Here is a 26,265-nt window from a genome sequence, read left to right as displayed (position 1 = left end):
ATTTGTGGATTTTCAGTTGTTTTGCACAATGCAGTCTTTAGGTCCCAGATGTCACTCTTTCATTGCCCATGTGTTCACAGCCTTCCAATGTCTTGGGAGCAGTCAGCAATGCATGTTTCAGTTTAGGCAGGGCACCTTTCCACACAAAGTAAGTATCTTCTGATTGTCCCCTGCTGCTTGTGTTATGCAAAAGAGGACCTTCAGCACAGTGGGGGGGGGGGGGGGGGGGGACGACTGTCTACTATAGGAGACAGCCTATCCTACAAAGTACAGATGTGCTGGTTCACCTAAAGGCTCATTTCCTGTACAGGCAGTCCCTGAGTTACAAACACCCGAGTTACGAATGACTCCTACTTACGAACGGCCTCAAATGCCGGCCACTTGTGCTCCACGCGGGTCCTGGATACCTTTTGAGCACTTCCGAACACATCCCACACTGCCATACCGATAACATAACAAGCGCTCGGAACATCCCACATCCATGCACAGGCGGACGTTACACTTACGAATGCAGTGTTCTGACCGGAAGTTACACTTACTAATGCAGTGTTGCGACTTACGAACAACTTCGACTTACGAACAAACCTACAGTCCCTGTTGTGTTCGTAACTCCGGGACTGCCTGTACTACTGTCTGCCTTATCTCACCTTTTTGTCTAAGGAGTCTGCCAATCTGCCTATCTGCTGATCGTTACTATTTTTGGCTAAGGGTGTCCTGTGCCCTATCCCCTCTCTCCCACATTTTTCTGTTGTGAGAAATTACTTTCTTTGTTTAAGCGACTGGCGCCCAATTTCTATCTTGTACTTCACCCACTATGCCTTGTAACCTGCACCCTAAGGAAGTATGTCAACCCTCTCCGCCTCTGGGGGTCACCACCAGGCTCCCAGAAAATTGGGGTAGGCGATACACTGATAAAACAGAAACAATCCTAATTTCTTGTGTCTGAGCAAAATGTGTTTCAACTACATTGGAAAATCTGTTGCAGATTGTCTCAGTTGGTTGCTCAGTTTTGCAGATGGAAGAGTTGCAAATACAGAAAAAGATGATGCAAGTTAGATGCCTGAGTGAGTGACCTAGGTTGTATGTTCATGTAATTCTGTACTGTACACTTGAGTCAGTAGCTATGAGCTTTGTGTTCACTTTTTGAGATAACAGGTCAAAATATGCTGAGCAGCACTGCTCTAAACGAATGAAAACTCGCCTATATTGAAACCACCAGGTACAAAGTTCCAGTCCAGATAGTAAATCCCAATAGCCAAACCAATGCATGACTCCCTATGCCGTACCAGTGGCTGGAGGATTACAGAAGATTAGCATGTCTACATTAGCTCTTTGCAGGCTGACCTGACACAACAGTCTCCGCACCATAGATACCAGCAAATATGCAGACTCCAAAAGGCACACAGCTGTTTCAGATTCACTATCGCATAAGACTAAGGTCTAAAGAGCCATTAGATAAAACATCTAAATATAGTGTGACAGTATAACAATGATCAAGCAACAACAACACATAAACATCAAAATCCAGCCCTTTTTAGGGATGGGGACAGTTTTCTGTCTTCACCCACATACATTTCCATGAATAGTATTGGGCACAGACAACTTTAAAAAGCTACTCCTGGCAACATGTAAAGTGCAAAATCAATGTGGGAAGTTCTACAACTGTGCAAATGTCCACGTGTTCCTTAATTTAAGTTTTGGAAATATTTCATACATTATCCCCCTCCCCATAGCTAGATCAAACAGGGCTTTTGTAGAGCCTGTGGGCTTACCTACAGCTTCCGTCATATATTAAGTAGATTGCAGCTTTTCTCCTTAAAGAAGAAGTCTCACTTCAATTTTGTCAATGCATTCTATTTCCCAAGGGACAAATTACATGTAGTGCTTTATCCCATCTTGGTATGTGCTGTCTAAGGTTAGCTGTGAGGTCAGACAGGTCACCCCTCCTCCTTCTATGGCTGTCCGACAACACAGCTAGCAAGGAGACAGCTGCTTTGACAGCATTTTTCTCCATCATCAAGCACTCTTCTACTTTCCTGATAAGCCCCTCCCCTTGCATTCCTCATTACACACTTATCTCAGGCAAGTGCTTGGAAATGGAGAAAAGTGTCATCTTTCAAAGCTGACTTGTCTTTGCTAGCTGTATTGTCGGATGTCCATGGAGGGAGGAGGAAGCCCTGTCCGGATTCAGACAGCACATAGGAAGATGGGACAAAGTCCCCTGGGGAACAAAACACAATAATAAAAATTGCAGTAATGCCGTGTACACACGGGCAGACTTTTCAACCGGACTGGTCCGGCGGGACGAATTCGTCGGATAATCCGACCGTGTGTGGGCTTCATCGGACCTGCAGCGGACTTTTTTGGTCGAAAATCAGACGGACTTTATCAGACGGACTTTAGATTTGGAACATGTTTCAAATCTTTACGACGGACCTGAGTCCGGTCGAAAAATCCGCTCGTCTGTATGCTAGTCCGACTGATGAAAACCGACGCTAGGGCAGCTATTGGCTACTGGCTATGAACTTCCTTATTTTAGTCCGGTCGTACGTCATCACGTACGAATCCGTCGGGCTTTGGTGTGATCGTATGTAGGCAAGTCCGTTCGTTCGAAAGTCCGTCGGAAGTCCGTCAAAAGTCCATTGAAAGTCTGTCGGAAAGACTGTCAAACCTTTGATGCCGAAAAGTGAAGTAAAAGTGTGGCGCTAAATGTGTGAAAATAAACAAGTGACTAAAAACATATGTAACAAAGTGACACTCCGAGACTCCATATAAAAAAATATATATAGTGAAGTGTATACCAATCTGCAACAATGCGACTAAGCCAAGACCTAAAGTTGCACAAATCTTATAAAGAGTGCAATATGTGACCTCATGTATAGATATAAGGGTATACCGATGCTGATGAAAATACCTGTGAAGCTAAATCAGAGTAAATTTGTAGCCCTTATTACAGCAAATCACCCACACATACATGGAAGGTGTGAACCAAAAAATTGTTAAATTACATATAAACAAAAAAGACTTATAAACTTGAATGCAAGAATATATAAACATAAGTGAATCCTCAAATCTAGAGGATGTGTATATATTGTAAGCACCAATCAATGGGTGCATAAACAAAAAAAGTCTGTGTTGCTAACACAAAGGAGAGTTCATAGGGATGCAAATAATAGTATTCACAGATCTCTCATATGCTTCTCAAACAGCTCTGAGTGGCAAGATGATATTCGAATGGTTGCCTTCACAGTGGTGATCTCAAACAGTAAAACAAGATGAGGTTCTCTTACCAGCAATGGTGGACTCACAGGCCATGAGCGGTGAGTCAAAGACGCTTAAACCGCCATGTGATGGATGACGGTATAGGTCTGGTCCAAAGCGGTGGAATGTTCCTGCTGGAAGGGGAACTTGGACATCCGTCCAGTTATCCTGTTTGTCGTCTTACTCCAAGATGTATGTAAACATCTCAATCAAGAGGGTAATATTCAGAATATGGAATAAAAAAGAGAGAGCCTCCACATGGTGTAAATCCAAAAACGAATGTAGGGTTTATTGAAAAAAAGTATCTTCCAATAATCAATATAAAAGCTTCACAATAGAATCTATTCCAAAATGTTAAAAAAAGGCGTGATAAAAAAGTGGCTGGGATAAGCAGAGTGAACCTACGTGTTTCGTCCCCAAAGACTTCTGCTGGGGTATGTGTCAACCTGCCACTACCACGCTTATATATGAATAAAAAGATTAAAAGCCATAAAACAGCTGATTCAACAGCGTGCAACCTGACTTCTTGGTTACTCGGCGTGCGTGCCAATTCTCGGTCATGTGATCAAGAAATGAGCCTCTACCTAGTTCCCCAATCTGTACCTCAGAAAAGGAAAGTGGGGTGGGAAATTTGAAGTCCAGCAGCCTCAGATACATCTGGATGAAAGGTGCTGACTGCCAAGGGGTGAGTGAGCTCACCATCCATCATTGTCTGTGAATGAAGTCTCCCCCCTTCTCTCTCCTGCCTCTGAGTGAGTACACTAAGGTAAATCAGGGTTCTCAGAGCACCCCTAATATCACAGTTCCCCTTTACATCAGAGGCCACAGTGTTCCCCCTTACATCAGAGTCCTCTCTGTGCATCAGAGTACTCAGTGTCCCCCCTTAAATCAGGGTTCCTAGAGCTTTCCTTATGTTAGAGGCCCCAGAGTTCTCCCTTACATCAGAGTCTGCAGAGTCCCCCCTTAAAGTGAAAGGAAACTCTGTGACTTCAGATGTAAAAGGGAAACTTTGTGGAGTCTGATGTAAAGGGGGACTCTTGTGATTAACTTCATATGATTAGAAATGTTATTTTATTTTTACTATAAAAAAATATTGCTGTGCGCCGCTAAAGTGTTCGGGTTTGACTTGAACAAAAGGCGACAACCCTACTGCACATGCTCCTTCCTCTAGACCAGCCTTTTTCAACGAGGGGGCCTTTAGGTTTCTTCAGGGGGGCCTTGACAAAATGCCTAAAAATTGACCAAAACCTGTATACAAACCAAGCCTGCCTTTTAGTTACACAAAGCCATAGGTTTTCATTGTGCACCATTACAACCTTCTAGCTGCCAGCACACTAACAACTAACGTCGTCCAAGGAGGACATCAAGTGCCTGTGCAGCATCCATGTTTGCCTCTCCCCTGTCTTACTCTGTCAGCACTGGGGTCACATGAGCTGAGGGGGAAGAGAAACACTGGTATACTAGTCAGTACCAATGTGCAAAGCAGTGTTTGCTTTGCAAGAAAAAAATCACCTCTAATGTTCTGTTCCCTTACTTGTGTGAATGTTGCTGTGTAAAACTATTTTTTTTTTACATTTTAGAATGGGGTGCCTCGAGATGTGCAGAATTTTAAAGGGCATCTTGACTAAAAAAAGGTTGAGAAACACCAAACTAGACTTCACAGCAAGTGGGGCAGAACTGTTCATTTCTTTCTGAGTGATCAATGATATGCAGTATTTAGACTCCATAAAATAATTACAGACTGGTCTGCAGACTTGCAGGCTTAGAATGAAGTATTCACAAAACAACCGATTACTGGAGATTAGAGGCTTTGGCACAGATAGGTAGACGGGTACACTCTGGTCTTCTTTTTGGTCTCTCAGCATAAAGGTGTTTCATTTTCATAATGCAGTGCAATGACTTAGGCAATAACAAGCGGAGCTTTAGGCAAAGTAACCAATTAAATTACAATTATGTTTCTAATAATTAAACTAGCTGGGAGAGAAAGGCATCTATTAGAAAAAAAGACTTTCTTTATAGTCCTATAGCACCATATCTTTTTTATTGATGTGCACTTGAAAATGCCTTAACCGCTTGCCGACCAGCGCATGTACATATACGTCGGCAGAATGGCAGGGCTGCGCAAATGGGCATACCTGTATGTCCCTTTAAATTTGCCGTTGCGTTGTCTCGTGCGCGACGTCGGCGGCGCATACGCAACCTTGCAGCGAGCTCCGTGAGTGTGATCACAGGTCCCGCGGACTCAATGTAAACAAGCATTTCCCCGTTCTGCCTAGTGACACTGTCACTGATCATCGCTCCCTGTAATCAAGAGCGGTGATCAGTGTCATGTCACACGTAGCCACGCCCCCCCACAGTTAGAATCACTCCCTAGGACACACTTAATCCCTACACTACCCCCTAGTGGTTAACCCCTTCACTGCCAGTGTCATTTACACAGGAATAAATGCATTTGTATAGCACTAATTGCAGTATAAATGACAATGGTCCCAAAAATTTGTCAAAATTGTCCGATGTGTCTGCCATAATGTTGCAGTCCCAATAAAAATCGCAGATCGCCGCCATTACTAGTAAAAAGAAAATTGAAAATAAAAATGCCATAAAATCTCCTATTTTGTAGACGCTATAACTTTTGCGCAAACCAATCAATAAACGCTTATTGCGATTTTTTTTTTTCCAAAAATATGTAGAAGAATACATATCAGCGTAAACTGAGGAAAAAAAATGGTTTTTTTTATATATTTTTTGGGGATATTTATTATAGCAAAAAGTAAAAAATATTGCTTTTTTTCAAAATTGTCTCTTTTTTTTGTTTATAGAGCAAAAAATAAAAACCACAGAGGCGATCGAATACCACCAAAAGAAAGCTCAATTTGTGGGGAAACAAAGGACGTCAGCTTTGTTTAGGAGCCACGTCGCATGTCCGCACAATTGTCAGTTAAAGCGACGCAGTGCTGAATCGCAAAAAGTGCCCTGGTCTTTGGCCAGCCAAATGGTCCGGAGCTTAAGTGGTTAAAGAGTTTGTAAACCTCAGACATGAAATATGAACAAAGCATATCCCTCTATAGTGTGTACTTGTCTCAAGAGCAGTAAGGGGTCGATTTACTAAAACTGGAGAGTGCAAAATCTGGTGCAGCTTTACATAGAAACCAATCCGCTTCCAGGTTTTATTGTCAAAGCTTAATTAACCCCTTCCCGCCGACCGTACGATGTGCGGCCTCGGCTTTCTGGGGCTATACCGGGATGATGCCCGCAGCTGCAGGCATCATCCCGGTACCGTTGTTTAGAGCGGGCGACCGGCTATCCGTGTATCCACTCGGCTGTTATACCGGAGGAGCGGAAGGAGACATCCCCCCCTCCCGCCGCCTCCCGCCGCTCTTACCGGGCCTCCCGTGCGATCGGGAGGCCCGGTGTCCAATCGGCTGCCTCCGGCAGCTGGGGGCGGGCTGGAACGAAGCCATGAATGGCTTCGTTCCAGCCTTCTAATTGTAAACACGGAAGCGACGTCGTAAAGTCACTTCCTGTTTACTCGGCTGCCAATGGCGCTGGTTTTAAAAAAATACTCAGTATTCAGAATCGCCGTTTTCGGCGATCTGAATACTTTGAAGTGTAAAGGAGGGATGGGGGGGTCTTTTAGACCCCCCATCCCTCCATAAAGAGTACCTGTCACCACCTATTACTGTCACAAGGGATGTTTACATTCCTTGTGACAGCAATAAAAGTAAAAAAAAAAAAAAAATTTTTTTTTAAACACAATTCATAAGTATAAAAATAAATAAATAAATAAAAAATTTTAAAGCGCCCCCTGTCCCCGCGAGCTCGCGCAGCGAAGAAAATGCATACGGAAGTTGCGCCCGCATATGTAAACGGTGTTCAAATCACACATGTGAGGTATCGCCGCGATCGTCAGAGCGAGAGCAATAATTCTAGCACTAGACCTTCTCTGTAACTCTAACCTGGTAACCGTAAAAAAAATTTTAAACGTCGCCTATGGAAATTCATAGGTACCGTAGTTTGTCGCCATTCCATGAGTGCGTGCAATTATAAAGTGTGACATGTTTGTTATCTATTTACTCGGCGTAACATCATCTTTCACATTATACAAAAAAATTGGGGTAACTTTACTGTTTGGATTTTCTAAAATTCAAGTGTCCCTTTTCCAAAAATTTGCGTTTAAAACACTGCTGCACAAATACCGTGTGATATAAAATATTGCAACAATCTCCATTTTATTCTCTAGATTCTCTGCTAAAAAAATATATATACTGTTTGGGGGTTCTAAGTAATTTTCTAGCAAAAAATACGGATTTTAACTTGTAAACACCAAATTTCAAAAATAGGCTTAGTCATGAAAGGGTTAAACAATCTGAAGTAAAAAAACGGATTTGCTACCATGCACAGCTTCACCAGATTTTACACTCTCCAGTTTTAGTAAATCAACCCCACGGTGCCATTTCTGTCTGCTGCCTCCTTCCTCTGCTATCAGCCTGAATAGCTTCTGACAAGTTTTCCTGAAAAGAAAAAAAGATGTCAGGGGAGGGATTTTCAACTCATTGACAGCCTCAGCTCTGTTCCTGTGTGAAGGTGGGTGTGTCCCTTCCCTCCAATCAGCTCTCAGAGCTCTCCTTACTGAGGTCTGAAGAGTGTGATTTCAGTTGCCATCTTTTCCCCAACTCTCTGTGTCCAGGGGGAAATTTTTTTCACTTCCTGTATCCCGCCCCCTTTTCTGACAGCTCAGACAAGCTTTATAGATTCTGGATTTTGAATGTGCATAGAGAAGAGAAGACTGCAGATAATCAGGTACAACATATGTAGGAGGATTTATTTCACCTCTGTGTATCACCTGATACACAGTCACTTCACTTGCCTGAGATAAGTGTCTAATGAGGAATGCAAGGGGAGGGGCTTATCAGGAAAGTAGAAGAGTGCTTTATGATGGCGAAAAATGCTATCAAAGCAGCTGTCTCCTTGCTAGCTGTGTTGTCGGACAGCCATAGAAGGTGAAGGGGTGACCTGTCTGACCTCACAGCTAACCTTAGACAGCACATACGAAGATGGGATAAAGCACTACATGTACTTTGTCTCTTGGAGAACAGAATGCATTGATAAAAATTGAAGTGAGACTTTAGGGAGAAACACTGCAATCTACAGAATATACGACGGAAGCTGTAGGTAAGCCCACAGAATCTACAAAAGCCGTTTGATCTAGCTATGGGTAGGGGGGTAATGTGTGAAATATTTCCAAAACGTATATTAAGAAAGAGGTGGACATTTGCACAGTTGCAGAACTTTCCACATTGATTTTGCACTTTACATGTTGCCAGGAGTAGCTTTTTAAAGTTGTCTGTGCCCAATACTATTCATGGAAATGTATGTGGGTGAAGGCAGAAAACTGTCCCCATCCCTAAAAAGGGCTGGATTTTGATGTTTATGTGTTGTTGTTGCTTGTTCCCTGCTGAACCTGTGGAATTTTACAGTTAGTGTTGATGGGGGAATCCCTCCTGCAGTGCTATTGTACAGTGGGGACGGAAAGTATTCAGACACCCTTAAATTTTTCACTCTTTGTTATATTGCAGCCATTTGCTAAAACCATTTAAGTTCATTTTTTTCCTCATTAATGTACACACAGCAGCCCATATTGACAGAAAAACACAGAATTGTTGACATTTTTGCAGATTTATTAAAAAAGAAAAACTGAAATATCACATGGTCCTAAGTATTCAGACCCTTTGCTCAGTATTTAGTAGAAGCACCCTTTTGATTTAATACAGCCATGAGTCTTTTTGGGAAAGATGCAACAAGTTTTTCACACCTGGATTTGGGGATCCTCTGCCATTCCTCCTTGCTGATCCTCTCCAGTTCTGTCAGGTTTGATGGTAAACGTTGGTGGACAGCCATTTTTAGGTCTCTCCAGCGATGCTCAATTGGGTTTAAGTCAGGGCTCTGGCTGGGCCATTCAAGAACAGTCACAGAGTTGTTGTGAAGCCACTCCTTTGTTATTTTAGCTGTGTGCTTAGGGTCATTTTCTTGTTGGAAGGTAAACTTTCGGCCCAGTCTGAGGTCTTTCCCTCGATTGCAAACAGTCGTCCTGTCCCTGCAGCTGAAAAACACCCCCACAGCATGATGCTGCCACCACCATGCTTCACTGTTGGAACTGTATTGGACAGGTGATGAGCAGTACCTGATTTTCTCCACACATACCACTTAGAATTAAGGCCAAAAAGTTCTATCTTGGTCTCATCAGACCAGAGAATCTTATTTCTCACCATCTTGGAGTCTTTCAGGTGTTTTTTAGCAAACTCCATGCGGGCTTTCATGTGTCTTGCACTGGAGAGAGGCTTCCGTCGGGCCACTTTGCCATAAAGCCCCGACTGGTGGAGGGCTGCAGTGATAGTTGACTTTCTACAACTTTCTCCCATCTCCCGACTGCATCTCTGGAGCTCAGCCACAGTGATCTTTGGGTTCTTCTTTACCTCTCTCACCAAGTCTCTTCTCCCCCCATAGCTCAGTTTGGCCGGACGGCCAGCTCTAGGAAGGGTTCTGGTCGTCCCAAACGTCTTCCATTTAAGGATTATGGAGGCCACTGTGCTCTAAGGAACCTTAAGTGCAGCAGAAATTTTTTGTCACCTTGGCCAGATCTGTGCCTTGCCACAATTCTGTCTCTGAGCTCTTCAGGCAGTTCCTTTAACCTCATGATTCTCATTTGCTCTGACATGCACTGTGAGCTGTAAGGTCTTATATAGACAGGTGTGTGGCTTTCCTAATCAAGTCCAATCATTATAATCAAACACAGCTGGACTCAAATGAAGGGGTAGAACCATCTCAAGGATGATCAGAAGAAATGGACAGCACCTGAGTTAAATATATGAGTGTCACAGTAAGACCCCTTTCACACGAGGCGGACTCCGTTTCTACGGAGCCCGCCTCGGTCCGCCGACTCGGCGGGAGATCTGTCCGTTGATCTCTGCTGAGCCGGCGGATGACAGGTCCCTCTCTGCTCACTGAGCGGGGAGGGGCTTGTCAGGCGCCCCTGCCGCCCATGGAGGGATCAGATGAAAACGGACAGCATGTCCGTTTTCATCAGATCTCACCCGATCCGTCAGCGACAGACCTGGACGTAGGGCCATCCCTCTGCTTTTAGCGGATTGGACGGGGTCGGATGTCAGCGGACATGTCTCCGCTGACATCCGACGCTCCATAGACTAACATGGAGCGCCCGTTCAGGTCCGCCGTCAAAACTGACAGGCGGACGTGAACAGTCCGATCGTGTGAAAGGGGCCTAAAGGGTCTGAATACTTAGGAGAATGTGATATTTCAGTTTTTTTAATAAATCTGCAAAAATGTCAACAATTCTGTGTTTTTCCTGCCAATATGGGGTGCTGTGTGTACATTAATGAGGAAAAAAATGAACTTAAATGATTTTAGCAAATGGCTGCAATATAACAAAGAGTCAAAAATACTTTCCGTCCCCACTGTATGTGAAATAATAGTTTTTTTAGCAATTGATATTCAATATATTTTCACTTTTTTGTTTCAGTTATCATTTCAAATAGATAAAAATTGTCAATTGTCTGCCACTGTAAAGCAGCACTCATTGCCAGTTTATTCCCAACTCTTTGTCCGGGGTGGGGGGATTTTCTTTACTTCCTGTTCTGGAAGAGACAACAGGAGGTCAGAGTAAATCTCTCTAAACTAAGGGGACATCCCCATTTAGACAGCTATCATCTCCTGACTGGAGTTTTATCACTTCCCCACTACATATAGCTATTTAAATATGTAAAGCCCAACTAGGTCACAGAAATAGATATTCAGCTAGTTAAATTAGCAGCCAGCATTTTCATAGTTTAAAGCGTTTGTTAACCCAAAAAAATAAAACTAAAGATCCTGCTCCTTTAACCTCCCTGACGGTATTCCCAAGTGTGGCTCGGGATGGATTTTCAGCACCAAAAGCGGTAACCACGAGCCACACTCGGGATTGCATCGCAGGATCCAGGTACAGCAAACTTACCTTGTCCCCAGGATCCTGCGATGTCTCCCTGCTGTGTGTGCGAGCCGTCCTCCGCTCGATCTATCACAGTGCCAGGCTCCGTTCCCTGCAAGCGTTGCGACGCACGGGGACAGAGTATGGCGCCAAATTTAAACAGTAAAACGCACAATACATATACAGTACACTGTAATCTTACAGATTACATTACTGTATCAATTTATTTCACATCCCTTTTGTCCCTAATGCTTTGTCCAGTGCCCTGCATGCAGTTTTATATTATAAATACCGTTCTTTCTGCCTGGAACTGGAGATTGTCCATAGCAACCAAAACGTCCCTTTACATCAAAAGTGGTTTTAGACCAGCTAGAAAACAGCGATAATAAATAAGAATCACTTGCAGAATTAGGCGATAGTGATTTGTGGGGAAATTCGTCACCAAACACTGAAAGTAATGACAGCGACAATGCTGAAACTGAGCAAATTTCAGTGTGATTGATTTGATTACATTATTGAATAATTTTTATTATTATTATATTATTATTTGTTATTATATTATAATTTATGATTTCGTGTTTCAAACTTTATCATACCCGGGATGTCTACTAGACTCTTGTTTGGACAGATTTAGGTGAGTTATTCCTAAGAATTACAGGCCTACAATATAAAACTCCAAATTTTCATGCAAAATAATTGTACCGCTTTCAGCATCAAAAATCTGAAATAATCATACCGCCAGGGAGGTTAAAGCATGTTATACAGCACAGTGCTTGTGCTGTGTCATTTGTCCCCTTCTATCACCTAAAATATCTGGCTGATCCTGCTAGTTTCTACCCCCCCCCCCACCCGTACGCTGACCACGTTATATCAGGGCTGCTGAGCCCTGGCACCATTGTCAACGTATGTGCCTCAATCAGCCACAGCTCTCCTCTGTGTCTCCTGTGTCCTCTCTTCCGTCCTCTCCCCCCTCCCCTCTCTGCCTGTCTGCTCCATGTCCGTGGCGTCCCCTCCCGTCCCGCTGCTCAAATTACTGTTTCTTTTTAATATAATCCTCTCTGTTTTTTAATGTAATGCCCCCCTGTGACTGTGCTTTATAAAAATAATGCTGTATATACCTTGTTTACAGATCGCTGATCAGCGCTCTTTGACCCACCGCCTCTCTCTCCTCTCTCGGCCCGACAGATGCAGGGGGCGGGGCCGCCTTTCTCCTGATGTCAGCAGGGGATCCCCGGCCCCGCCCGCTGCATCTATCAGGCTGAGAGAGGAGAGAGAGGCGGTGGGTCAATGAGCGCAGATCAGTGCTCTGTAAACAAGGTAAATACAGCATTATTTTTATAAAGCACAGTCACAGGGGGCCATTACATTAAAAAACAGAGGATTATGTAAAGATACATTGGTGGGTTAACAACCACTCTAACCTCCACTGCCTGTTATATGTGCATTGTGTCTAAATATGACTGTACAGTTCAATAGTTACCAGAATCTGACCACTGTACCTCTCCTCCTCAGCACTACAAGTCTGTGATGATTGGGAAGGGGTGTGGCCATCACCCATCTAAGGCAGCATTGGAGCGCCGAACCAGAAAGTGCATTTCCACTAAAAATCACAAAAATTTTTTCAAAGTGGTTGTAAAACCTTACATATACCCAGTGAAGTGACTGGCCTCAGGTATTACACAGAGATGATACAAATCCTCCTACATACGTTGTACCTGTTTATCTGCGGTCTTCTCTTCTCTATGTACATTAAAAAAAACTGAATTTATAAAGCTTCTCTGAGCTGTCAGAAAAAAGGGGGTGGGGAACAGGAAGGAAAGAAGATTTCCCCCTGGACACAGAGAGTTGGGGAAAAACTGGCAATGAGTGCTGCTTTAAAGTGGCAGACAATTGATTTTTATCTATTTGAAACAATAACTGAAACAAAAAAAGTGAAAATACGATGAATATCATTTCCTAAAATGCTATTATTTCACATACAGAGCTGCAGGGGGAATTCCCCCATCAACACTGACTGTGAAATTCGTCTGGTTCAGCAGGGACAGGACAAATGGCCATTCCTGAGAAGTGGTTCTAATGATCAACTTCTCATGAAGGGGCTTGTGGGAACATTTGCTTCTATCAGCACATGCAGCCAATCGGCTGCAGCGCTGATCAGTGTATTCCGACTGTGGAGAAGTCCCACTGTCAGAATAAAATAGCGCAGCGGGGAGGATTCTGTCATCCATCCCAAATCTGTGGATGATGGAATCCATTCATTTTTTTTTTGTTCAGCCCACTGGCTGATATAATAAAATAAAATAAAAATGGAGCCAATCATGGCCAGCTTTTGTAAATGAGTGTATGGTTCCTGGTGCAGGTAGAAGTGGATGTTTTGTATTTTATGTTGCTGATAACTTTTTTGTGTGCAGTATAAAAATACACAGTTCACTTTGTTTTGTCTGCTTTTTTTTTTTTTTTTACCTTTATAATGTCTACTCATATATGTTTACACAACACCGCTGACATGCCCAACATCCTCTCACTGATCCAGCAACACAAATCTGTCCTGCCCAAGCCCTGTACTGAATGTAGCGCTTTATTTCAGTATCCCAGTGTTTGTATTGCATTAGATGAAAGTGAAAACTGTAGGGGCATCTTGATTGCAGTCAAAGAGAATGTTGTGGTTTTGTTAATAATTTCTTTCTCTATGAATTATGGTCTAGGCTAAAAAAGATTAACATTTTCTTTATTTTTTTATTGTAAATATGGAATATTGTGAAAAAAAAAAAAAAAAACAGGCGCACCATCCCTTTAAATACCAAAAATAAACAAATAATGTAAAATGAAGTTAGTGCAACAAAAGCATCAACTATATGTGCAAAAAATGCAAGAATACATTTACAGATATATAGTGCACATTTTTTTTAAAAGTGTCGTGCTTCAGTAATTTTCAGCTCAAAGTGAAAGCGGTTTTATACCCATGCTACCTTCTACCAAAAAATTCTATTGTTGTGCGGGTGGCTGTAGACAGTGTAATGCGTTCCCACATCCAAATGTAAATGAATAAAATAATTCATTTATTTCATTATTTATTTAATATTGTGCACTTCCACCCAGTGCAGTCTTCAATATATTGGTGCAATTTGGAGCATCGAGGTTGTGAGTCCCACCACCGTTTCACCTATCCTCTCACCTCAACTAGTGGACCCGCTGTTAAACTGGGTCTGGTAATGCTTTCCCCTTAGGCAGGTGCTGCTTTAAAACCTGCTCCTCTTGGATACTTCTTATAGATCTCCTGTTTTTGTCGTTCTGAGGTGGTCACATATGGTGGGTCCTTTAAAAGATTGTGTATCCATTCTGCAGTGGGATCCCTATAGTGCAGTATGCTTAAACTTGTATATTTTATTAAAAGAAAATCACTTATAAGACAAGGTAAAGATACAGCTTGCATTTAAAAACAGCGGGGCCGCGGCTCCCGTGTCACTTCCAGTTTCGTCAGTCAATCAGTCACCCAGCTCTGCCCAACTTGTGTCGTCATAGTCATGTGACTTCCTCAGGGGTAAAAGCACTGTGGAGTTATATGTATATATATTATTTGCTATATGCATGGTATTTATGTTTATATGTTTTTTTGCACATAGTATGCACTTTATAACGCGATTTGCACTAATTTATGATTAATGAGGATTGCGTATGCATTTTATTAGGAGTATTTATTATCACACACGGTTTGGGGAGGCACGGTAGGAATTATTTTATTCATCAATTTTCAGATCAAAATTGCAAACACAAATGTCCATTAAAATTGCTGTGCTCCAACAAATTCCAGTTCATTTACATTCACAGGACCCACAGGAGACAGCCAGCTCAGTCTCAGCAACAATAAACCGTCACATACTGAGGAACGCATAAGAAAGATCTTATAGTGTAATACCATTCCAAAGCTCAATGTTTATTGAATAAAGAGGTACTCACAAGAGGCAAGTAAATAGAACAGTTAATACAACACAATGCCATGCTCGTCCAGTGGGCTTGATGACGTCACTGCTATCTCCGCCCAATGCATTGTGTTATAACCAACGTCATCAGGGGACCAGTCTCCTGAAGTTTGGCACATTTAGATACATTTTGTTGCACTATATATTTGTGAATGTATTTCTGCACATATAGTTGATGCTTTTGTCGCACTAACTTAATTTTTTTTTTATTTGTTTTTTTTTTAAAGGAACAGTGCACCTGCATTATAACTATATGCTTTTTGTCTAGTATTCGGATGATAGAGTCCTGCTTTCCTGCATTTATTTTACACTAAGCATAATGTTTTCTCTTCTGGTTTTCAAATATGGAATATTGCATCAAATATTATGTCAAGCGTCTATTTAGCCAGTAGGTGACACTCTAGACACTTTATAATGTGAAGCACTGTATCACTCTCAGCTGCGCTGAAAGAAGTCTGTTTATTTAAGAGCCAAATTATAAGGCTCGATAGGAGGTTTTCATCAGACAAGGGGAACGAGTTTCATCTACGGAACTGTGTTTTTAGCCATAGTGTTTTGAGTTTATTTATTTATTTATTTCAGGTACTTATATAGCGCCGTCAATTTACGCAGCGCTTTACATATATATATTATACATTCACATCAGTCCCTATACCCTCAAGGAGCTTACAATCTAAGGTCCCTAACTCACATTCATACCTATACTAGGGCCAATTTAGACAGGATCCAATTAACCTACCAGCATGTCTTTGGAGTGTGGGAGGAAACCTTCGTCATATAACAAAAGGACATATAAAACATCAATTTTAACCACTTGCCAACTGGGAACTTTCACCCCCTTCCTGCCCAGGTAGCTTTCATCGCTCTCACACTTTGAATGACAATTGCGCGGTCATGCAACACTATACCCAAATGAAATTTTTATCATTTTTTTGTCACACAAACAGAGCTTTCTTTAGGTGGTATTTAATCACTGCTGGGTTTTTTATTTTTTACAAAAAAAAAGGAAAAAGAACGAAAATTTGGGAAAAAAAAAAGTTTTTCTTAGTTTCTTTCAGTAAATTTTGTAAATAAGTAATTTTTCTCCTTCACTGATCTGCGCTGATGAGACGGCACTGATGGGCAATGATAGGCTACACTGATGGGCACTGATGAGGTGGCACTTATGGGCACTGATGTGACAGCACTGAAGGGCACTGATTAGGTGGCACTGATGAGGAGGCACTAATATGCTGCACTGTGCAAGGGTGGCTGTTCTTGGGCGCCATCATATGACGTTGACCCAGAACGAGAGCCGCACCGCTCCTCTATTCATTTGACGGTGGAAAGGCAAGTGCTTAAAGCCTCTATAATAAACTGAAGCCTTTGCTTTAGTCTAGAACAGTGGTCTCCAAACTGTGGCCCAGGGGCCTGTTGCGGCCCTTTGCTCACCTTAATCTGGCCCTTGGGGCACTAGGTCTCTCACTGATACTAGACACCATTCCTCCTACTGACACCAGTGATGGAGCATAATTTCTACCACTGACACCAAAAATGGGGCACTATTCCTCCCCCTAGTGTCAAAGATGAGGTGCTGACACCAGGACAATTTCTACTCTGGCCACAGTCTGGCCCCCCTAAAGTCTGAAAGACAGTAAAAAGACCCTTTGTTTAGAAAGTTTGGAGACCGCTGGTCTAGAAGATGTTTTTCAATCTGGTACCCTTTACTGAGTAGCAGAGTGAATGGCTGTGGGAATTTCATTGTTTTACGTACACCTATATGCAACTTTGTGCTTATTATAAATTGAAGAGCTTCTTGCCAAATTTTAAGCTTACTTTAGCCTAAACCAAATTTCAGTCTGGTTTACCCTTCTTATAGGCTTAGGTTTATATGAGTCTTTGTGACATTCACTCAAAATGGTGGAAAACCCACAAAATATTAACTTGACGATGGAAGCTACTATTAAAGCCTGGAAGTATGCACACAAATACAGTCCCACCCAATAGAAATAGTAGTCTCTTAACAACCCACTCTGGTTTAATGCCTCTCTACCACATTCAGGATTCAATTTTATGGTCAACCCAAGCTATCAAATGTCTTGATAATATTGTGGAAGACAACCCATTTATTTAATTTGACAAACTCTTGAGAAATACAAGCTCCCAAATACTTACCTATTAGATATCTTCAGCTACACAATGCCTAAATCACTTAAAGTTTGACCCCACACCACTTGACCTCACAGTCTCCCATATTAATACTCTTCTGTTGAAAAAACAATGTTACCCAAGCCCCTGTTCAAAAAAAAATATAAGATGTTACAATCAACGATCCATTCAGGCCTGGAAAAATGCAAATCAAAATCTCAAATCAATATTCCCAATCTGGATGATGAAGACTGAGGGACATGTAGGAATATCCCTTTCTACATCTTGTATCTTCTAGAGACAGACTGATACAATTTAAAACTCCATATCGTATATATGCAGCCCTAGCCAGGCAAAATATACCATTTTACATATCCTCAGTGCTGGAGATGGAACCAGTAAATTTTATACATATGTTTTAGAGCTCTTCCAAAATGTAATTCCACTAGTTTGAAATTATAGACTTTGCCTCCTTCATCGCCTACCCCTCACATCTACTTCAACATCACAATATGCTTACTATGCTGAGTTGAACCTCTGGCCACTTCCAACTATGCTAGAAGCTTTCTAGGCTCTTTATTCTACTATGCAAGCAGCACCATTGGTCTACAGTGGAAAAAACACTGGACCTGCAACAACAGGATTTTGGAAAACCCTAAGTTACATGGCTTTGTCACTATTCAAGGTCACCTAGGGATGATTAAATCAATATAACAGTGTCAGATGCATGCCTTGCATTGCATTCACGTTGACTGTATTTTCTCTTACTACATACAATCTAATCAATATACTATTGTGTCTTGAGGTTGCCCTAGACAGATTGTATTTGACCCCATGTGACCTGATGGATTTTCTGACGAGTCCCCATGATGTATATCAGCCTTATACACTATAGAATCTAAAGATAATAGACCTCTCCTGTTGAGTATCACTTTAATTACATAAATGAATTGTCTTGAACTAAGACCTGAAGCTTAACAAACCAATTTGATGGTCGGTAAAGGAGACATGCACAATAATGGCAAAATATTTGTAAATTACAAATAATCATGAGTTAGATCTATTGTTTATCCAGTGTTTGTTGGATGCCGCTTTATGTGTTCTTACAAGCAGTGGCTGCTGGTGCTAATACATTTTGGAGGGGGTGGTGCAAACAAACTCCTCCAGGTCCGCACTCACCAGAGGACGCCTTGCATTTCTCGGGCAAGAAGCCGGAACCTGGAAGTTACGCAGTGACCAATATTGATTCGCTAAATTCAAAAGTGGGTGGGTTCAGGGCACAGTGCTCTGCACCCCGAGGACAACCTAAAACAAGCCAATTAGAGACTCAAATCACATGCTTTTCAAAAATTCACAGACCTAATACCATTAGGTATCCCACACCTGTTCTCTCTTTATTTTATTATTGAACCGTGATGGAGGAGGGGTTTCGAACGGCCCCACTATCCTCATTTAAAGTCCCAACATTCATTTTCCTACTCTATCATGCCACAAAAGAATCAAAATCAATTGAAAAGTGTCTTCTGTGCACTGGCTGATTACTGGAGCATTTCTCTTTTAAGATATTGGTAGAAAAGTTTGTTAGCAGAGCCTCTTACGAAGCCCAAAGACTACATGTCAAACCACCAAGATCTCACAGCTCAAGCATTAACCACTGGACCTCCAGAGGATTTACCCCCCTTCATAACCAGGCCATTTTTTGCGATACGGCATTGCGTTACTTTAACTGATAAAAGTGCGGTTGTGGGACACTGTACCCAAATAAAATTTATGTCCTTTTTTCCCATACATAGAGATTTGGTGGTATTTGATCACCTTTGTGTTTTTTATGTTTTGCACTATAAACAAAAAAAAGACTGACAATTTGGAAAAAAAAAACATTATTTTTTACTTTCTGCTATGAAACATATCCAATAAAAAAAATTGTATGTGAAAATATATATACTAAATATATACGCTCGTGCTAATGGTGTATCAAGCAACAAAAAATTGCAACTGCTATACACAAAGTGCTAATCACGTCAAAAACATATAAAAATAAATATAGCGCTCGCAAACACAATAAGTGAAAATTTGTTGACCAAAAAGAAAGTCCTAAATACAATAGGTGAAAATAAAGTCCAAAAAAAGTGACTAAAGGTGCTCCAATCCAAAGTGAAGGAAATATAAGGTGCTTCAGAGAAATTCAGGTGTGCAACACCCCATCATGTATCCCCACTCACCAGATCAGAACGACCCCCCAGCTTTTCAGTCTGGTGGGTCATTTAAAGCTTGGCAAGGAATCCTGGGATGGCAGATAAGGTGATATGCCTTCAGGTCCAGGAATCCTTTAAAGAGTTTCTCAGCCAGAACACAACAGGTATAAAAAAATGAATAAAACGAATTTCTTTATAAATTTAGGCCAATATGTATTCTGCTACATATTTTTGGTAAAAAATCCCAATAAGTGTATTTAGTTTTATAGCATCTACAAACTATGGGATTTTTTTTTTTTTTTTACTAGTAATGGCGGCAAACAGTGACTTATAGCAGGACTGCGATTTTGTGGCAGACATTCTGACACTGACAGACACTTTTTGGGGAGCAGTGACACTGATACAGTGATTACTACTAACAAATATGCACTGTCATTGTACTAATGACACTGGCTAGGAAGGGGTGTTAACATCAGGGGTGATCAAAGGGTTAACTGTGTGCCTAGCCAGTGTTTTTGTGTACTGTGGAAGGTGCTTTTACTAGAGGAAGGCATGGATCCATGTTCCTGCTTTGCAGAGACACAGGATCCATGCCTTCTCTCCTGACAGAACAACGATCTGTCTTGTTTACATAGGCAGATCGCTGTTCTGCTTCTTGACCGGTGCGGCCAGACATCATGTCCACAGTACCTGCCGATCAGCTCCCACTGTGTATAATGAAGGCGGAAGCGAGCCGTCGCTGGCATGCATTCCTGCCCGCTACCCAGAAGATCCGGATCACATATATATATATATATATATATATATATATATACACGTGATCCAGAGCAGAGGTGCCACCCTGTAGCAGTAAAACTGCTATAAGGTGGACCTTAAGTGGTTAAAGAAGAAGTCCAGCTTTTTCTCCTCAAAACAACAGATGCATTGTTCATGTGAATGAATCACAATTCCACTGTCATTTTTTGCATAGCTTACCTCCTTTAGCTGTATACAGCAGGTTTCTGTGTCTGTGATGTCACCCATACTACATCTCCCATGATCCTTTGAGCCTCCATAGCTTCAGGGCAGGCTATGGGAGTCACTTGTACCAGTTCTGGGAAGTGATGTGAGTGGGTCCTAGGGTTACTGTGGGTGTTTCTGGGCCATCATGTGGGTGGTGAAAGGTGTAAATGTGTCATACCTCCGCCTGTGTCATGCCAAAAAATCTGTGTTAATTTTGGCATTGAATTTTGATTTAGTTTTAGTTATAGTCTTTTGGCTAAAACTACATTTTAGTTTTAGTCATCTGCAATTGTTTTAGTATTTTTGTCAACTTTTTTATGTTTCTATGTTACTCTATTGAGCACAGACAGAGCAGGAACTTTCTATACTAATTCTTAAAGGAACATACACCTTTGTTGAGACTGCGAGCCAGGCCTTCTCGTCCAACATCAGTGCCTGATCTCACAAATGTGCTTCTGGAAGAATGGTCAAGCATCCCCATGGACACACTCCTAAACCTTGTGGACAGCCTTCCCAGAAGAGCTGAAGCTGTTATAGCTGCAAAGGGTGGGCCAACTCAATATTGAACCCTACGGACTAAGACTGGGATGCCATTAAAGTTCATGTGCGTGTAAAGGCAGGCGTCCCAATACTTTTGACAATATAGCGTATCTGTAAACTATAAACAAATACAGGGCCCAGTTCTTACCACCCTCATCCTGCTTAGATGGACTAGATTCTGGGCATCCTCAGTGACATAAAAATTGAATTCAAGCTATCTTACGATAGTAAGGTAAAATAGAAAATATTATGGAAAATTGAATGACATGTGACCTGAAAAAGAAATAGCATACAAAGCATAATAACAATACACCTGTGAATAGTGAAAAAACCAGACCAAAAAATTCATATATATATATATAAAAAATCCGTGAATAAAGTCCATATATGTTAATAAAAAGTGTTCTTGAAAAAAGTGATTTTAAAATCAAAAACCACCACCAACAGTCTCTGAGGATTAGCTGATGAAGACAACAACGGAGTATCACTGATGGATGAAACGATAAAGCACCAAATCCAATGTGACATCTAAGTGTGTGCCAAAGCCATCACCATAGTATCTGAGGAGGCTTACCAGAAATAGAGGACTTGAAAAAGACATATGCCTTACAAGTCACAAAAAGCTTGTATAGCCGCCAAGGCTAGCAGGATAAACATCGGATATCCACAACTTCAATTAAGGAGGAAAGGGGGTCTGTCAGCAGCCTCAATCGTCCCGACGTGTGAACAGGCCAACCGGATGTTTATTTGGAACCTTCGCCTGCCTCAGCAGGCGAAGGTTCCAAATAAACATCCGGTTGGCCTGTTCACACGTCGGGACGATTGAGGCTGCTGACAGACCCCCTTTCCTCCTTAATTGAAGTTGTGGATATCCGATGTTTATCCTGCTAGCCTTGGCGGCTATACAAGCTTTTTGTGACTTGTAAGGCATATGTCTTTTTCAAGTCCTCTATTTCTGGTAAGCCTCCTCAGATACTATGGTGATGGCTTTGGCACACACTTAGATGTCACATTGGATTTGGTGCTTTATCGTTTCATCCATCAGTGATACTCCGTTGTTGTCTTCATCAGCTAATCCTCAGAGACTGTTGGTGGTGGTTTTTGATTTTAAAATCACTTTTTTCAAGAACACTTTTTATTAACATATATGGACTTTATTCACGGATTTTTTATATATATATATATGAATTTTTTGGTCTGGTTTTTTCACTATTCACAGGTGTATTGTTATTATGCTTTGTATGCTATTTCTTTTTCAGGTCACATGTCATTCAATTTTCCATAATATTTTCTATTTTACCTTACTATCGTAAGATAGCTTGAATTCAATTTTTATGTTTTTTTACACATAGCGCTACACTTTATTTACATTTGTTGATTTTTTACTTCTGTGTCTCAGAGGCGTGTTAGCCGCTTATTGTGTAACTATCTCTCTTAACATCATCGGAGCAGCGCTGTACTCACTCCTCATCCTTATCCTCAGTGACATAAATACCTATGGAACCCCATCTGGCTTATTAAAAAAAGCTGCACAAATATGCCCCGTACACACGATCGGACATTGATCGGACATTCCGACAACAAAATCCTAGGATTTTTTCCGACGGATGTTGGCTCAAACTTGTTTTGCGTACACACGGTCGCACAAAGTTGTGGGAATTTCCGATCGCCAACAACGCGGTGACGTCAAGCACGTACGACGAGACTAGAAAAGGCCAGTTCAGAACCAAGCGCGGCAACCTTGGGGTTCCTTTTGCTAATCTCGTGTTAGTAAAAGTTTGGTGAGAGACAATTCGCGCTTTTTCAGACTCGTGGCTTTCAGATCGTTTTCTGCGGTTTAGTTTGTGCTTGTGGGTTTGTATCTGGTCTTCAGTGCATGCAAGCAAGCTACGCGTGACTTTAATTAGTCATTGTGTTCTTGTTCGTTCGTTACTGTTTTTCAGGTCACTCTTCACAGGCCTTGCTGTTCTTCAGTGCGTTCTGTTACTTCGTTCTAATCAGGCGACCGTTTTCTAGCCATGTTGCGTATGCGTACTCCTTGTAGAGTTCGTGCTGTGCGGGGGCTTGGTGTTGGGGTCCTGACCTTGACACAAGTCCAGTCCATGAACAGGGTGGGGAGGAGTTCATGGACCAAGAATTGGTTGCTTCAGCGTGACCAGTTCTCTCATATGCCTTTGCTCCGTGAGATCCGTGAGAATAATCCTGATGATTTCAGGAACTTTCTCCGGATGACGGACCCCGTATTTCACCGTTTGTTGGCTTTGCTGACCTCCTATATCAGCAGGCAGGATACCTGCATGAGGCAAGCCATTACTCCGAAGCAGAGGCTCGTCGCCACCCTGCGGTACTTGGCGACAGGGAGAAGCCTGCAGGACTTGAAGTTCTCGACAGGCATCTCCCCCCAGGCTCTGGGGATCATTATCCCAGAGACCTGTTCTGCCATCATCCAGGTCCTACAGAAGGAGTATATGAAGGTAAGATTTTTATCCTTTAATATCACATTTTATTGTATTTAATGTTTGATAATATATTGTATTTCTTTGCTCATTCCCTAATTACCATGATTGGAATATGCTGTGAATGTCCCCTTTGTCCTCATGCATGCTGGATTTTTATGTCCTTCATACATATTTCCCTTCACTAACCTCCCCAGCATGGCCTCCTGCCCTATATTCACCTCATGTAGTCACTTAACAATGTATTTTGTCAGCTCCATAATAGTGCTTTACCCCAAACAACCCCTAAAATGTTTAGAAATGTGATTTGTGCTTTAAATTCAGGCAGAGTGGCAGAGGCTTTTTTTTGTAGTGTCCCCAAATCATTTTTATTAACCCTCACACTCCCCAACTGCTAAGTCAGCTGATCCCAATAATCTATCTATCCTCAATCATCTATCTGCTGACTGAGCCAAACCCATACACACTATACCCATCTCTTTACTGGTCAGATTTATGGATGAATTCCCCAAAGCATGTAGTGCAAGGGCCTGCCTGTATACTTTCAAATGGTACTGTTTAAAGTTTTGGTATCCTATTATTATCTTGATAGGTAATAGCAGAATGTCCAAATGTGCTCAAATGTGTACAGTGTGTATTTATATCTTTGTATTATGACACTTCTTACCTGTCCAGTGGTCTGCCAATAGTGTAACTAATGAGGGGCTGTTCCAAGTAATACCCTGTATTTAGGCATTCATCTCTCAATGAAGTGAAGAGGGTTACCTGTCCAAGATCCCGCCCCCTATAATGTTAGAAATGGCCCATGAGAGGAGGGGAGGGGGGATATGATAGGTGTACCTTATACTTTGGTGTTGTAAAATTCCCCTTAATAAATGTTATCTGGATGTTGGCCAAGAATGTTTGTGTGTAATCTGCTTTCCATGTTTATGTGCAAAAATACTAAGTTTTTTTTGTTTTCCTCAACAGTTTCCTTCCACGCCACAGGAATGGCAGACTGTGGCCTCCCACTTTGCCCAGCGGTGGGACTTTCCTAACTGCGGAGGGGCAATTGATGGGAAACACGTCCACATCATCCCACCACCCAACTCGGGGTAGTACTATTATAATTACAAGGGGTTCAATAGTATTGTGATGTTGGCGGTGGTGTCGGCTAATTACGACTTCCTGTATGTGGACGTGGGGAAGAATGGCCGGATGTCCGATGGTGGAGTCATCGCCCAGGTGGATTTTTACAGGCGTCTCCAGAATGGCAGCTTGGACTTGCCACCTCCAGAAGACAATGTGGAAGGACTCCCATTCATCTTCGTTGCGGATGAAGCATTTGCGCTGGGGGACCATCTTATGCGGCCATTACCAATGAGGACCCTCACCCCGGAACACAGGGTTTTTAATTACCGGCTGGCCAGAGCCAGAAGAGTGGTGGAGAACACATTTGGAATCCTGGCCAGCCGGTTCCGCCTATTTCTGACACCCATCCATATGGCGGAGTATAAACTTAATCATATAATCCTGGTGTGCTGTGTTCTACATAACTTTTTACGCCAACATTCGGCCAACTATGCTGGCTCAGTTGGGCCTGAGGCAGGAATGATACATGAAACAACACTGACGGCGCTTGAAAGTGGTCGTCCTGGCTTGCCCTCCCTGAGTGCCCGTGATGTCCGGTTAAGATACCTTGAGTTCTTTGTGGGTAGGGGGGCCATCAATATGCTAGCAAATTTGTGAATCCTTTATCAAATAAAAAGCAAAAAAAAGCAAATCTTTGTTGACATTTACTGCTTGTGTTTGTTTTAGCTGACCCTGACAGAAATGTGGTGAGTCCAGAAAATGGCGTGATTGTGTAACTTTATACAAAGCACTGTTGGGTGTTATTTACTAAAGGCAAAGACACTTTGCACTACAAGTGCACTTGAAACTGCACTGAAACTGTACTTGTAGTGCAAAGAGGTTTTGCCCTTAGGAAATAACCCCCATTTTCACAGAAAGCAGCAATTACATCACCACAAAAGTGTTGTAGCATTGAGACAATAATCCACACATTCTTGATTCACAATCACATGTGCATTTAGAAAAGGTTTTTCAAACAAACCAACATGTTTGTTGTATAACAATTTTTGGGGTAGCATTATAAAAAATAGAAATGTCCATTTAAGATAAAACAGGCATGTGTAAAACCAACAAGAAAGACACAAATCTTGAACTTACAAAGTTCACATTTGGTAGAACTTGAAGCCAATATCAGACATGAATTGTGTTTGATATTGCGTTCAGATGGGGTGAATTCACCCCAGGAAAAGCCAAATTTGCAAGATGCACACAAATTTACCAATGTCAACATGTGCTAGCTGCCATCACGGGGGATCAAGGGACGTGTTTTGGGGGAGCAACCCCTTCCTCTCAGCTACTTTATTATTGAGGAAGGGGTTGCACCCCCAAAACGTGTTCATTGATCTCCCGTGATGGCAGATAGCACATGTTGGCACACTGTGTGCATCCTCCAATTTTGGCTTTTTGAAAAATCGCTAAAAGATTTTTAACATTGTAGCACACAAAAAAACAAAGGGATTTGGAGGGGTTTTAAACTTGCCCCAAAACATCAATGATGTTTTTATTTTTTTTAATAACATCATTGATGTTTTTCGTGAGGTTTTCCAATTGTAAATTACAGCCCATGATCTCCCCGATCAGGATCTGGGCACTTTCTGATGTGAAAGGATCTG

This window comes from Aquarana catesbeiana, linkage group LG01 (genome assembly GCF_042186555.1).
Source record: "Aquarana catesbeiana isolate 2022-GZ linkage group LG01, ASM4218655v1, whole genome shotgun sequence".
Classification (NCBI taxonomy): Eukaryota; Metazoa; Chordata; class Amphibia; order Anura; family Ranidae; genus Aquarana; species Aquarana catesbeiana.
Note: the sequence above shows the minus strand (reverse complement) of the source record.